Raw genomic sequence first — 15,921 nt, 5'->3', positions numbered from 1 at the left:
ATTCTTAATTTACAAGATTATAGTTTGTGGAATATATCATTAATTAAACATACTAGAGAACAGGCCAAGATCGGGATTGACATATATACACACTGATATGTATAAAGTAGATAACTAATGAGAACCTGGTGTGTAGCACAGGGAACTCTTCTTAATGCCCTAAAAGAAAGTGAAAACAGAAAAGAAAGTGAAAGTGAAAGTCACTCAGTCGTGTCCGACTCTTTGTGACCCGCATAACTATACGCAGTTCTCCAGACCAGAATACTGGAATGGCTAGCCTTTCCCTTCTCCAGGAATCTTCCCAATCCAGGGATACTTAATGCCCTATGATGACCTAAATAGAAAGGAAATAAAAAAAAAGGGGGGGTATATGTAAAAGAGAAAAATATTTAAACATACTGTTGGGTAGGTGAGTAATTAAAATTTCTTATCTTATCAGGGAAAAGAGATATGAAAGTTTTCATAAGAAGACTGGTTGAAGGACAAGACAGTAAAAGATCGATGTAAGATATGACTAGTATTTTTTCTCTTAGGATTTGGTATTTTGCCTTGTAACACAGAATTACAAATCAAAAAGACATTTTTTTCTATGTTTGTCTTTTGAAAGCAGTGAAGAAGAATAGAAAAATGGTCTTGGATTAACTTGGAAAGCAGCTTATAAAAGGGAGTTATAGTCCTACTTATTGTGTACTCCTATTTCATATTAGGATTATTGATCTCAATTTTGGGATAATATCAAACAAGAGTTCAATTTGCACAGGGCAACTGGAATGGTATAGCAGTCTATAAAATGTTACTTATTTTAAAACTGAAGTAACGAGGCCTGTTCACACCGAAAGGAAAGTATAGGCTAGACAATGTTTTCTTTGAATACTTTTCTTTTAATACTATTACATAATGGTGAAAGAAAATTTAATACCAAGGAAAACTAAGAAAAAATAGAGAGACAGCAAAGATAAATGTTGCCACTTATGGCAAGAGGAGATTCTCTAACAACTGAAGCTGTTTGGAAATGAAAGTGATTTCCATGTGATGGTCTTCCCAGCACATGTCCCACAACAGCACAGAGCCTAAGACGTGAAGCAGATCTTCACTAATGAATAAATTCAAAGCTAAGAAAATGAAATAATCAGCCAATGGAAAAATTAATTTCTACAACTAATCAGAAGATCTTTTTCTCCTGATAGTGAACTTAAAAGAACATAAAGGATGCATATAAGATTCTGAACAGACTTCTCAATAAACCTGCACATATTTAGAGCACCACATACTGCTATTGATGTTATGAGAAGCACTGCTTCTGCCAATACCAGCGAACTGTAAGATGGACTGTCATTTCCACTACATGAAAATGGAACACAATCAGCTTCTTAATGTGAAAAGTTCATAGGTATCAGTTTTGGGATTCTTGAGCAGTCAGCATGAAAATACTTTTGCTAATTTGTCTCCTCACACATACACCTTATGTATATTAACTATACAAAGAACAGCCTTACCAGTTGCAAGTCCTGATTTTTATTAATGGTTCTCCAAAATCTTCATGTAGCTGTTTGCAAGTCAGGGCTACATTCCTGGACCTGCAGTCAAACCCACTAGTCAATAGTACCATGTCTCTTTGTTCCACTTATCTCTTCCTAATGAATTGTGACCTAGGTAATATTCAGCTCCCCATAAGGCCCATCCCCTGGAGAAGGAACTGGCAACCTGCTCCAGTATTCTTGCCTGGAAAATCCCATGAACAGATGAGCCTGGTGGGTTTCAGCTCATGGGATCACAAGAGTCAGACACGACTTAGCAACTAAACCACCACCATAACGCCCATTTCCAGTCAATTAGAAGGTAAAGTTGGGAGAAGTGGAATGGCAGAGAAGTGTTTCTATCAATAAAATCATCCATTGAATATTTTGACCAATTTTTATTAGCATCACATCTAAGGAGCTCCTCGAGTTAGAAAAGCTATTTTCTGTTACAGTTCACTGAATCATCTCCCTGAAAAGCAAGCCAAATTAAGAATGAAAAAGCACTTGTAGTTAAACATATTCTGCCTTGAAATTAGAGAAGGTGTAGGGGTAGGAAAAACAGAAGGTGTAGGGGTAGGTGGAAGGAGCAAAGCAGTAAACAGGGAAACAGAAATAGCAGAAAACTAAAACTTCAGTGAAGGTAAGAAAGCTAAAGTAGTTAAAAGCAGCAAGAGAAACAAATTATCATAGGTCATTACATCAGAAAAAAAAAATCTGCCTTCTATGAATCACTAAAGATTTACATTCAATTTGGCAGAAATCAGTGGGAAACGTACAACTCAAATGAAGTCTATTTTAGCCACCAAACAATTCAGAATTCAAGCAGAAGTGAAAGGTTAAAAGAAGATGGATGTGGATCATTTTTTTTCCCTCAGAGATAATAGTTATAGTTAAAGGAGAAATATATTTAACACTTTCAGCACAATACATGTCACCAAGCATATTAGAAAATTAATGCATTATATATAGTTATATACTTGCGTTATATATAGTTATGTATTTGCTCAGTGGCTAAGTCATGTCCAACTCTTTGTGACCCCATGGAAGGCAGCATGCCAGGTGTCCCTGTCTTTCTCTATCTCCCGGAGTCCTCTCAAACTTATGTCCATTGAGTCAGTGATGCCATCCAACCATCTCATCCTCTGTCACCCCCTCATTTGATGTATCTTATTACTGAATTGTTTCTTGAGAACATTTTAATCACATGTTAAAGACAAAAAGTTCTTTACATAATCTTAAAATATGGTTACTTTCCTATATGTTAAATAGGTTAAGAAGCTACTTTTAGTGGGAATTTCCTCGCCTTCCAGTATTGTTGCCTGGGGAATCCCATGAACAAACGAGCCTGGCAGGCTACAGTCCATGGGATCACAAAGAGTTGGACATGACTGAGCAACTGAGAATGTATGCACTGGTGACCAGTGGTTTCACTGTGTGCTTTCACTGCCCAGGGCAAACTGTGTGGCATGACCAAAAAAAAAAAAAAAAAAAAAAAAAAAATATATATATATATATATATATATATATATATATACTTTTAGTAAATTAACTACTTATACTTAAAGTTTTTCTCATCTTGGGGATAAAGGTTAATTTCATATGAGTTCCATTGACATAAGTCAAAATACTGGATGAAAAGTAATAAAAACATTAAATGATTACATTTAAAAAATAATATAAAGCTATAATTTTAATAAAATGTGTATCACTGATAGTTTATAAAACATCTCTTATTTTTAGAAAGTCATTGCATTGTAAGACTATGTGTCTAATTCTAGTTATTTATTTTCTAAAATCTGTTTCCAAATCCATATTTTACATAAAAATATTAGTTATAAATACATATGGATATGTTTGTCAAAACCCATCATCTAAATAAAATTTTCATTCTGGGGTAGAATTTACTCAACACTCTTTCCATTTGGGTTGTTTACCTACATTTTTTTGTTTAAAACATAATTATTTTTGTTTAAATATTTTGTTTAAAACATAATTATTGTTTTAGAAGAGTGCAATTTAAAATGTGTGTTTGTTGCTCAGTTGTGCCCAACTTTTTGCAATCCCATGGACCGCAGCCTACCAGGCTTATCTATCCATGGGATTTTCTAGGCAAGGATACTGGAGTGGTTTGCCATTTCCTTCTCCAGGGGATCTTCCCTACCTAGGGATTGAACCAGGGTCTCCTGCACTGCAGGCAGACTCTTTACCAACTGAGCTACCAGGGAAGGCCATAATTTAATAATATGGTCATTGAAGTATAATGCGAGACATACACAATTGACATATTTATCATGAAGTAAATTTTATTCTTCCATGAAAATGCTTAAAGCTCAATTTCAATGTAAAATTGCAATAAATACAGTTCAGTTTTGAGTGAAATGGAGAGGAATCTCTATGCCTGTGTTTAAATAGAGTTACAGTGAATCCAAAGATAATGCTTCATTTGTCAGCACCAAACCATAAGAATGTTTGGGGAGACATCAGACACTCATGATAGCATCATTATTAAATTATTGTGTGTCTCTGCTACTGAGTCTCCCATTGAATCTCATTACTTTTTTAGTCTCCATTCTGTCATTTGGTCTCCATCAGTTTCAGTATTCATCTTTGAGCACTTATAATTATATACTCAAGTAGTTTCCTGATATATATTTATTTTAAAAATTCTATTAGAACAATTGCCCACTTAATTTTCTGAAATCAATTTTCTAAATTTCTAAAATTGAAACTTTCTTATTTAAATAAAACAATCTTCCATATTTACCTACTGAAAACAAAATTTAACATAGGTCTCAAGTCCAAAGTAGTGAGCTTGAGACACATCATACATATATATATTCAGTATACATATAGACATTTAAATATATAGACATAGATAGCATTGATTTTAAAAAGTCTTTATTTTAAAGAGTTAAAATAACTCTATATTAAAAATTTTAAGCTTATTATTGTTATTCACTATTTATATTTCAATAGAACTCCCTATTCTAAACTGACCAAAGTTAATTTCAATTATATAAAAAATATTTATTCCCTATATGATAACATTCTTCATTGTTAATGACTGTATCAGGAATCTTAATCTAAGTTAAACATATAAGAAAGATGATTTTCATATGTATTATTACAATAGTATTAATTATTTAGTCTTTGGAAGAGTTAAGTATTATCAGAAATATAAACCTGAATCTTATTTAATGCTCTTGTACTCAAAAAAGTGTAACTGAATTGAAAATATATATAAAATGTCACATCATCTAGATAAACTGACAAGATTTAGGGGGGAAGGAAAAGTATTGCTTTTATTCTAATAGTTAAACCTATTTCAACCCTGCTCAGTGCATGCATAGTTAATTTGTAATATGCTGTTATATAAAATTAACCTTAAAGGACTGTAATACACATATTTATCCTTCACTGATTTATTAAATTATTGTACATAAGTTATATGACATAAAGCAATGATATTTAATCTTAGTATCATATTTTTAATATAAAGAAAATTTGGATAAGCAAATAGTTAATTTACCCAATAATACAAGAAATATAAAATGGCTATTGACACACTCAACTATGGAAAATGATCAAATAAATCATTACATGCTATGGCTATATTTTAAATAAATAATAAAGATCTTATTTTCCAATAAAAATAATCTAAGTTTTAACCAATATGGCTTGAGATAGCATTAAAATTCCTACTTTATTTTCTACCCGCCATACAAGTGGGTAAAGAGATTATCATTTTATGAAGTCTTCAAGAATTTTGTACATTAAATGGAAAGTGATTATTTCTAGTTATGGTCTTAAAAAATGTACGTGTAACTCTTCCTATCTAAAAAAATCAGCCATAAACATGAACTTTGTGTTTAAACTTTTCCAGTATTAAAATGTAGTTTTAACTCCTATTTTATTATTTGTTCATATCCATGATTGCCAATAAAACAGATTTTTACTGCTTAATATTACACCATTCTACAAATTTAAAGGCTATAATAATTTGTACATTGCAATGATCATGTTATTCCTTTCTATTTTTTTTTAATTTATTTTATTTTATTTTTTAACTTTACAGCAAAAGAGACATTCACATATAGAACAGTCTATTTTTTCCCTTATATATTTTTGGGTACACAAAAACACATGTACACAGATCTACCTATATATACAGAAAAAGAAATACATACAGATGGAGATGTATAGATAAATATATAAAGATATAGATAGATAGCCCTGGAGGAGGGCATGGCAACCCACTCCAATATTCTTGCATAGAGAATCCTCATGGACGGAGGAGCCTAGCGGGTTATAGTCCATGGGGTAACAGAAAGTTAGATATGACTAAGCAACTAAGTACACTACACAACATAGATAGATAGATATTACTTTGTAATTTGACCTGTAAATGTTCTCCAGTGTTTCATCTGTGGTTAATTACCATTACAGTGGAAAGAGATTTGAATTGTGAAGTGTTTATAACACACAGATGTTAATATTTTGAAAAATATTTCAAGCAATTATATTAAATCATTTCAATAACCTGTTTTGCTAGAAAAAAATAGATGATAAAGAAATTATTTGTCTGAAGGAAAACACCCTTTCAAAACTTATAGTATTGAGGGCCTAGTTCATAAAAGTACTGTATTTCACATGATATCTTTTATCACAGGAAGTGAATTACTGGTGTTTATTTGCTTAGATTACACATTGATATGCATTGTTGTCATCCTTATTACACTTCCTTCCTGTAAATATTGTTTCTTGCTTTTTATGACTTTCCTAAGATCTTGTTTCAGTAAATATGAGGAAAATGTCAACTATTCATTAGATACTCTATTAATAATACATAAAGTGTAGTGATTTTAACATATTCGAATATAAATTCTACCAGGTGTATCTATTTCTTACACGTTCACCTTTAAACTCAAGAATCAAATAGCAACTACTAGCCACTACTATCTCCATTCTTTCCAAACTGTTAATCTCAGACAGTGATATAAAGAGTAGGTTTTTTAATTAATGCTTACAAAATAACCATACGCTCTGGTGTTTCATTGATTAATCAGAAAGACCAATAATTACCTTGCTCATGAATAGAAATATAGACTATGAGTACAACCATTCCTCCTGAAATTGATTTATAATTTAGCAAAGTGATTGAATATGGGCAAAAAAGGAAAACCTTGAATGTCACTTTAAGAAAATATTCAGGTCTTCTCCCTTCTTCTTGTCCCCACCTTTTCTCTTAAAAATAAACTGTTGTTCAGTCCTTAAGGTGTGTCCAACTCTTTGTGATCCCATGGGCTGTAGTATAAAGACATATGTATTATACACACACACACATACCACAGCAACAGTAACCTCATGAGATTTCCATTTGCTCTTCATAAGTAGTAAGATCCATTATTATGACTTTTATGCTTTGGGAGGTGTTTCTTGATAGTGTTAATATAAAATGTCTTGGTTAGGCTCCAGAGATCCTTCTTTTATTCAGGCACTTTGCATTCTTAATATGGCTATAAGACCATCTCTTAGTAGTGCTAAATTTAGGAATAAGTACATTAACATATTAGGATTGCTATGAAAATGTATAACAGTGCTATAAAGATACTCTCCTCACTGTGCATTCCTTACCTTATTTTATTGATGAGGATAATGGTAGTTCCAGGAAGAGTAATTTGAAGTGACTTATAAGAAAAAAAAAAAAACTTTTCAGGATGTTTAAAACAATCTAGTATTTTCAGCTAGTCACTCTGTGTGTGTGTGTGTGTGTGTGTGTGTGTGTGTCTGTGTGTGTCTGTGTGTGTATCCCTGATATGATTCTCATGACTCAACTTTCACATAATGTTCCCACGTAATGATATATTTTTACAAAATGTTGACAATTTTCACATATAATTCGACATCCTAGGTTATATAATCTGATTTTTCTAAACCTTAGTTTTCCTGTGCAACATCAGAGTTGGAGGTGGTTAAAATCCCTTTTTTAAAGTTCTAGGATTTTATGTTAACACCTAAATAAGATGATAAGATGTTATAGACATTAAGAGGTTTGAGGGGGGTATATTTTAAGACACAGCTCATTTTGAAAACAGATATGCAAGCTACAAAGGAAATGATTTCTTTACCTTAAGAAGTATCTTATTCTACAATAAAAATAATGTATTCATAAATTTACATTAGGTAAAAACAAAGCTAACTAAGACCAATACCCTTTGGTACCATTTAGAATATTTTCTTCTTTCTTAAGAAAACTTAAGTAGATAAATTAGCAAGTAAAATGCCTAAGAACCTAACTAGAGCTTTTATAATAGAAGAGAATAATATATTATGTGTGTATATATATATATATATATATATATATATAAGATATATATATATGTGTGTGTGTGTCCTTGAAGTCAGAGGTGCAAATATTTAAAATATCACATAGAACATTTTTAAAGTATCATACTCTGTTTTTTAAAAACATTAGATTTATTTATACTTTATATTTAAAATGCCTTTGAGAGGACAGAATTAGTATTAAAGAGTATAACAAGCTAATGATCTAGTTTATTGAAGCATTTGTATTAACACTAAATAATTATCCATCTAGTCCGTTCACTTTCATAGAGAACAAGTTACAGCCAATGTTTATTCATGATACACATTCATATTTTTTAATTAACAGAGCTTAATTTATATTTTCTTGTGTACAATATATTTCCATATTACTCACATATTTTATTGTAATTTTAAGCATTGTCCAAAGCATTCTGATTAACTGCACCTCCAGATTGTGCAAAGATTATAGGGAATGCATGTCTGCCTTAGATCACTACTGATGTCTATAAAGAAGTAACTCAGTAGAAAAAAAAAAATATCAGATGAAGTTTTATTTAATTCACATTTGGGGCATGTACCAAAGAAGGGACATTAAACTGACTAAACTGTGTGTATGAGGGTCACAGTAAAATACCAAATACCCAGTGAAATCTTTTTATGCAAGGTGACATTCAGAAGAGCTTCTGATCTAACATGTAATTTATCAAGTAGAGCAACATAACATTTAAAGACATAATTTCAAAGCTAACTTTGATACCATAATCTTTTATACATAGGCAGTGGTACAAGACATTTTTATTTCAATTATACAATGAGTATAATAATGGTGGTATAATTATGTGAAACATTTCAAAATTGTTCTTAAACTATAAATAGTATAATAAGGGGAAAATCATTTTTCTATCCTAGAAAGTAATATGATCTTACATGATTTGCTTTTTCAGTCCTAACAAACCTTTCTGACTTAAAGTTAGTGAATTCTTTCTAAACTGATACTACTATTCTGCTTCCTCTGAAGCATTTTTCTGTTCATTATTTCCAGAATTAGATTTGCTCATATAATGAGCTTTATCTTACATTTTCTCATGTTTCAAAACAAATACAGAGATGACAGTATTTCAACACCTCAGAATATATCTATTAAGTGCATACAATTATTTTGTTCTCTTCATTTCAGAAAACTTCAGTTGAATCCATAATATGTTTGACGACAAGACCACAAATACATGCTGCTGGTGTTGAGTCCCATTTCCCTGCTGCTATGGGCTGGAATAGCATGTTATTTCATTTTCTTTATTTTTCAAAATATATCTACCATTCAATCCTGTATTAACAAGTTTTGTAGTTACACAAATTATGCTACCCTTGACATAGCACTGCCTAGGTAATGAAGCAGTGTCTCAGTCTGAAAATAAGATCCATCCTCTATTGAATGCTGGAGGTTTTTAAATTGTACTTTTTTGCCAAGTTAAGAACATTGAATGATCAAGCTCATTCTTAGTTAATGGCTGAAGATGGGCAACATTCTAATTCCACAGACAAGTAGAGAGCCACATGAAAATTTCTTCCTGTCTTGCAAAAGTTACCACCTTTGTCAGTTACAAAAAATCACTCATTTTTTTATACTACAGATTTCAAAGACCTTGTTAAAAAATCTTTATTATTAATCTCATAGATATATAACACAATATTATATTACAAGTCTCCCAGAAAAGACTTCCAAAAGTTGATAATACAAATAAATGTAAACTTTACTACAGGTGATCACTGTTCCTTTGTGCACTTTTGTTATTTAAAATAGATTCTGAGAACATACACTGTTAACAGTATCTAAATGTAAGTGCTATAGAATATTGATAACCTTTTAATTAAAATTCATCATGGCTTTTTAGAGATTAGCATGCTTGAAAATATAATTGATGTGAATAGTTATATTGAGTATGCAAGGTAAAAAAAAAAATGCTCCATTAAGTCGTTGCATTTTCCATATCACTTCAAATAAAACACATCAATTTTGCCTTTGAAACTCCCTCCTGTGGTTTTCATCCAGTCTTTATTACATTAAGATACATTTGCCCAGAATAATGGAGAACAATTATAGCCAACAGATGTTCACACTCAGAATGTTGACCTGAGTGAGAACCACAAATATGTGAAGAAACCTCCTTCACCAGGTAAAGTGATCACTATTATCCTGGCATCCTATGTTTATCTATATATGTGGTATTTTTATTATTTCTATGTCATTTCATTTTAATATTAAAAATAAATCACTTTTTAAGACATGATCAAGATGGCTTTGACAGTTCTGACTCAAATTATGTAAGCAAAAGTTATGAGAAAAACAGGAGTCTATTTCAAATTAATATAATAATAGTACACACAAACAAAATTAATATGTGTTTGAAAGCCACCCAAATCAACATGATGTGAAGTTTAGCTTTATTTTTTTAGTAAAGCTCCATATGCAAATTTGAGCACTACAAAAAGAGCTTTGGTGGTATCAGTTTTGTAAAAGTAAAATAAGAAGCAAACATTGCAAGTTTTTCCCTGAGCATTTTAATATCTTATCCAAATACTAAAAAATGTACTCTTACCTGCTTTCAAATGTTGAGAGAGAGAATGAAAGAGCAAAATACAGCAACTAAGAGAAAAGCATTATTTGTATTATTACATTACAAGAAAGCAAAAATTAAAGAGCTTATAATGTCAAGCAAAGTAAATGACATTTACCTTGTTCCGTAATGAAATTGAGTTTAGCCCTGCTCAGTGCTGACAATTCCGGTGTTGCTTCTCTCTCATTCCTTCTCTTCTCTTTTTATAGTATCTTCTCAGCTGAATCTTCCTGAATCTCAGTGTGCCTTCCTCTTACAGCGAGCATCACTTTTAACTCAGACAGGCAGGAAGCTGAAGCCAAAGGAACTCTCTATCTGATTGGTTTCCATTCAGCGTTTCTGATTAATAAGAGACGTCCCTCACATAGGAAGATATTGCCGCTGATGGCGCTGCAGGGCTCCAGGTTTGGGCTGGGGACTAAAGACTCTTTAGGCACGGCGATTTGCAGGCGAATAAAGTGGGAGGGCTCAAAGAGGGCTTTGTCAAAGACTCCCATTAGAGAAAACAACCCAGTGTTTCCGTCTCCGTTAATCAGCTCTGCTTAATATGTTTGCAGTTGGGAGAGAAAGGTCACAGCATGTCTGTAACCTGTAAATCATCTGTAGCAAATATATATCACATGGACAGTTCTGATACTCAAAAGGAATTTTGTGTATAGTCCCCACAGAATTCATGACTATCTGTTTAAATTTCAAAATTTCAAGTTTAAGAAAAAGAATCTAAATTCTATTTATCAGTGATCATGAATTTTTATCTGTGTCTCTGACTTTATAGACTAAAATAATCTTTCATTAACAATAATTTAACACATCTAATACCTTAACATGATTTTTCAGTAAAGAGAATGATTTTAAATATGATTTCAGATTTCTATAACGTTTTGCTAATCTTTTGATAATGCAATTGATGTATTTTCACCTTTCTTGGAAATGTCCACATATAATTGTGACCATAGCAACATGATAAAAACTAGATATTCCACCTGTTAGATTTGCTGCTGCACATTGTACAACTATTAGAGAGGGTAAACTATAACAGAATCAAATCCTGTTTTAGAAGTTTCTTTAGTACTTCTGGAAATGGTACAATAAGAGAAATATTGATTTGTAGATAAATCTTTCTGAAAAGAAGTTCTAGTAATAGTTGTATGAAATGCATAGTGGGAATATGGCTCACTTTATAACGGCTCGTTAAATCACAGTAAGTAAATAGCGTAAGTGCCAAAAATATCAATATTCTATTTGATGCTTCAAAGGAAAACTGACAATAGAAAATAAAAATAAAATTGCCACTTCTGCCCCCTCAGTGGTGCAGCTTATCCACGAAGTGCAGATAATAGAGCTGCCTATCTGAGCCATTGTTATTTATGTACATTATAGAAATTCCTTTCTTAAAAGGGAAAACAAATACTTAAAAATACAGTTTCACTTGTCCCAAAATAAAATGTGACATAGCTAATGCATGATAATTTAAGTAGTACACAGTTTTTAAATACTTGTGAATTTAAAGTGTAGGAAATGGACACGCCCCCCAGCCCCCCACCAAGAGATGGTTAGATAGCATCACCTACTCAGTGGACATGAATTTGAGCAAACTCGCCTGGAGATAATGGAGGACAGAGGAGCCTGGAGTGCTACAGTCCATGGGGTTGCAAGGAGTCTGATGTGACTTAGCGACCGATGGACAACAACAAAAAGGGACTTAACTTTGTTCATCTACAAATGAAGGAAGTGAAAGAAGAAATAAAGTATATTGTCCAGGACTGGATAGATCCAAGTGGTTAAGAACAGCTTAGTGAATTTTTCACGGAGGCTAAGAGAGTTTTCTTGAGGCAAAGACACTTAATATAAAATTCACATTCTCCTTTATATTCATTTCTTCCGGGTCTACTTGTTCCTTTAAATAAACATATTATGAAAGTCTCTCTGCTAATGCTGATAAAGTAATGCTTGTAGAGTGGGAAAAAGGAACCAAACAAAATATTTTATCATAGCTTAAGGTGAATGTTCACAAATAAAAGCTTTAAATCCCTAAAGTTGCATGCATTTCATTTCCCACTGAAACCCAACTGTAGGGAAAGGCTGTTTTGTGTGAATTCACAATCCAACAAAACATTCTACTGCCTGATTTGAAGTTATTTTTACTACTTCTAGAGGTGGGAGAGGGGAACTTGCCAACTAAAAGAATGGGTATTATCTTACTATCTCAGAAATCCTCTACCTTTCACTCCTTTGTCACAGTGATTTGGAGCATTTGAAAACAAGGGGCCTAAACCTTGGGATTACTGAAAATTACTTTATATTATGTGTATGCCGCTGCTGCTGCTAAGTCACTTCAGTCGTCTCAGACACTGTGTGACCCCATAGATGGCAGCCCACCAATCTCCCCCGTCCCTGGGATTCTCCAGGCAAGAACACTGCAGTAGCTTGCCATTTCCTTCTCCAATGCATGAAAGTGAAAAGTGAAAGTGAAGTCGCTCAGTCGTGTCTGACTCTTAGCGACCTCATGGACTGCAGCCTACCAGGCTCCTCCATCCATGGGATTTTCCAGGCAAGAGTATTGGAGTGGGGTACCATTGCCTTCTCCTTATTATATGTATAGCTATCTTTTCAAATATAAGTAGCATTCTGCATCATATAAAATAGCTTTTGATACTTAGTATAATGTTTATAAATATTTAGCAAAAAGGTTTGCACAAAACTAGTCATCATCATCATTATTAACAGTAGTAGGAGTATATTTCCTTTTTTAGTAAATGTAAAATGTTATTTGAATTATTCTTTTCAATATTACTTTAGCTCAAATTAGCTTTTCTTAATTGTTTAGTACTTTAAAAGTACTGCTACTGCTAAGTCACTTCACTCGTGTCCAACTCTGTGCGACCCTATAGACGGCAGCCCACCAGGCTCCCCCATCCCTGGGATTCTCCAGGCAAGAACACTGGAGTGGGTTGCCATTTCCTTCTCCAATGCATGAAAGTAAAAGAGTGAAAATGAATTCACTCAGTCGTTTCTGACTCTTCACAACCCCATGGACTGCAGCCTACCATGCTCCTCTGTCCATGGGATTTTCCAGGCAAGAGTATTGGAGTGGGGTACCATTGCCTTCTCCTTATTATATGTATAGCTATCTTTAAGTTTTCAAATATAAGTAGCATTCTGCATCATATAAAATAGCTTTTGATACTTAGTATAATGTTTATAAATATTTAGCAAAAAGGTTTGCACAAAACTAGTCATCATCATCATTATTAACAGTAGTAGGAGTATATTTCCTTTGCTAGTAAATGTAAAATGTTATTTGAATTATTCTTTTCAATATTACTTTAGCTCGAATTAGCTTTTCTTAATTGTTTAGTACTTTAAAAGTACTACCTTACTGCAAAAAAAAAAAAAAAAAAAAAACCCTGTTTTGTTTTGTTTTTTTTCTTTTCCTTAGTCTTTGAATACACTGTGTCTTCATACCTGGGGACTCATCTTTATAATTCAAAACCATTGACTTATTCCTGTATGATATTGTGGTATATAAGAAATATATATGTATATATTGACTCTTCATCCTGGTTTATGGCACAGAGCTCCTTAAAATCATTGGAATTGTCTAAGAAGTAAGATCCAAAAGGTACCTCTTCCTAGGTTAGTGAGGTGATTACTAAACTGCACCTAAGGATGGGGGCTGGATGACAGGATAACTAATGCCAAAATCTCAGTCTCTGTTCACCAGTGCCAAACTGAATTTCAGAAACAGAGTTTTGAGTGAAGTAGAAAAGAATAGCTTTATTGGTTTGCCAGGCAAAGAGGGGCACAGTGGGCTTCTGCCCTCACAAAGTCCCAACCCAGGGGGATTTGGTGAGAACTTTCATGACAATGCTTTAAGTAGAGGGATGCTGAAAAGATTGGCACTTCCCAGGTGGCTCAGTGGTAGAAAATCCGCCCTCCAGTGCAAGAGCCGCAGGAGACAAGGGTTTGATCCCTGGGTCAGGAAGATCCCCTGAAGGAGGAAATGGCAACCATTTCAGTATTCTTGCTGGGATAGTCCCATAAACAGAGGAGCCTGGTGGGCTACAGTTTATGGGGTTGCAAAGAATTGGACATGGTTGAAGTGACTGAGCATGCACAGTCTTCACAGTAATGCACAGTAATTACTAATTACGGATGCACAGTAATCAGCTTTTCTGATTACTTTAAGGCAACGTGAGTGGAGGGACGTGTCTTTCTCTGGTATGAAGAATATTAACCTCTTTGTTGTTGTTCAGTCGCTCTTTGCGACCCCATTGACCTCAGCACACCAGGCTTTCTGTCATTCAACATCTCCTGGAGTTTGCTCAAATTCATGTCCATTAAGTTGGTGATAACATCCAGCCACCTTATTCTCCTTCTGCCCTCAATTTTTCCCAGCATCAGGGTCTTCTCCAATGAGCTGACTCTTCATCACAGGTGGCCAAGTTATTGAACCTTTGGCTTCAGCATCGGAAGCATCACATTCCAATGAAAATACAGGGTTGATTTCCTTTAGAATTGATGGGTTTGATCTGCTTGTTGTCCAAAGGACTCTCAGGAGTCTTCTCCAGCACCACAGTATGAAAGCATCAATTCTTCAATGCTCAACCTTCTTTATGGTCCAACTCTCAAAGAGGTTAACCACTTAAAAGAGCCTAATAACGTTATGTGTATCCTTCGTGGTCATGCCAGGACCCTACCTCAAGACAGCACTCTTTATTTCCTGGCTTGTCCTTCCATAGTCTTTGCCTCAGTCTCCCTTCCTAAATTAGCAACTACTTGATTCTACCCTTTGGAACTTGAAAAAGGTCATTAAGGCTAGCGTCAAGAAACAGGGGACAGAAAGATTTCCATGCTTAGGAATCCCACAGGGTCTTTTCAAATGAGTCAGCCTTTCACATCAGGTGGCCAAAGAATTGGAGTTTTCAGCTTCAACATCAGTCCTTCCAATGAACATTCAGGACTGATCTCCTTTAGGATGGACTGTTGGATCTCCTTGCATCCAAGGGAATCTCAAGAGTCTTCTCCAACACCACAGTTCAAAAGCATCAATTATTTGGAGGCTTCATTACATAGGTATAATTGATTAAATCATCAGACACTGGCCATTGAGTCAATCTCCAACTTCTCTCCCCTTCCTATATCAGGGGAGTGGGACTAAAATCTTCAACTGATGTTGAAGCTGAAAACTCCAATTCTTTGGCCACCTGATGTGAAAGGCTGACTCATTTGAAAAGACCCTGATGCTGGGAAAGATTGAAGGTGGGAGGAGAAGGGGATGGCAGAGGATGAGATGGTTGGATGGCATCACCGACTCAATGGACATGAGTTTGTTTAAACTCCGGGAGTTTAAACTCAAGGAGGCCTGGTGTGCTGCAGTCCATGCGGTCGCAAAGAGTTAGACATGACTGAGCACCTGAACTGATCTGATTTATTTCACTAAGTACAGTTTTGTCTGA

At 33.9% G+C, this 15,921-nt stretch overlaps 1 protein-coding gene across 1 annotated transcript in view; it reads right to left on the bottom strand.

The window, feature by feature from the left end:
• Positions 1-10,885, bottom strand: part of CDH9 (cadherin 9) — a 140,730-nt gene extending 129,845 nt beyond the window's left edge. The window contains exon 1 of the mRNA XM_061393818.1: positions 10,581-10,885. The gene's annotated coding sequence lies outside the window, so the exon portion shown is untranslated. The remainder of the gene's footprint in view (positions 1-10,580) is intronic.
• Between the last annotated feature and the right edge of the window lie 5,036 nt (positions 10,886-15,921).

This window comes from Bos javanicus, chromosome 20 (genome assembly GCF_032452875.1).
Source record: "Bos javanicus breed banteng chromosome 20, ARS-OSU_banteng_1.0, whole genome shotgun sequence".
NCBI classification, from domain to species: Eukaryota; Metazoa; Chordata; class Mammalia; order Artiodactyla; family Bovidae; genus Bos; species Bos javanicus.
Note: the sequence above shows the minus strand (reverse complement) of the source record. Positions and strands in the feature narration are given on the sequence as shown.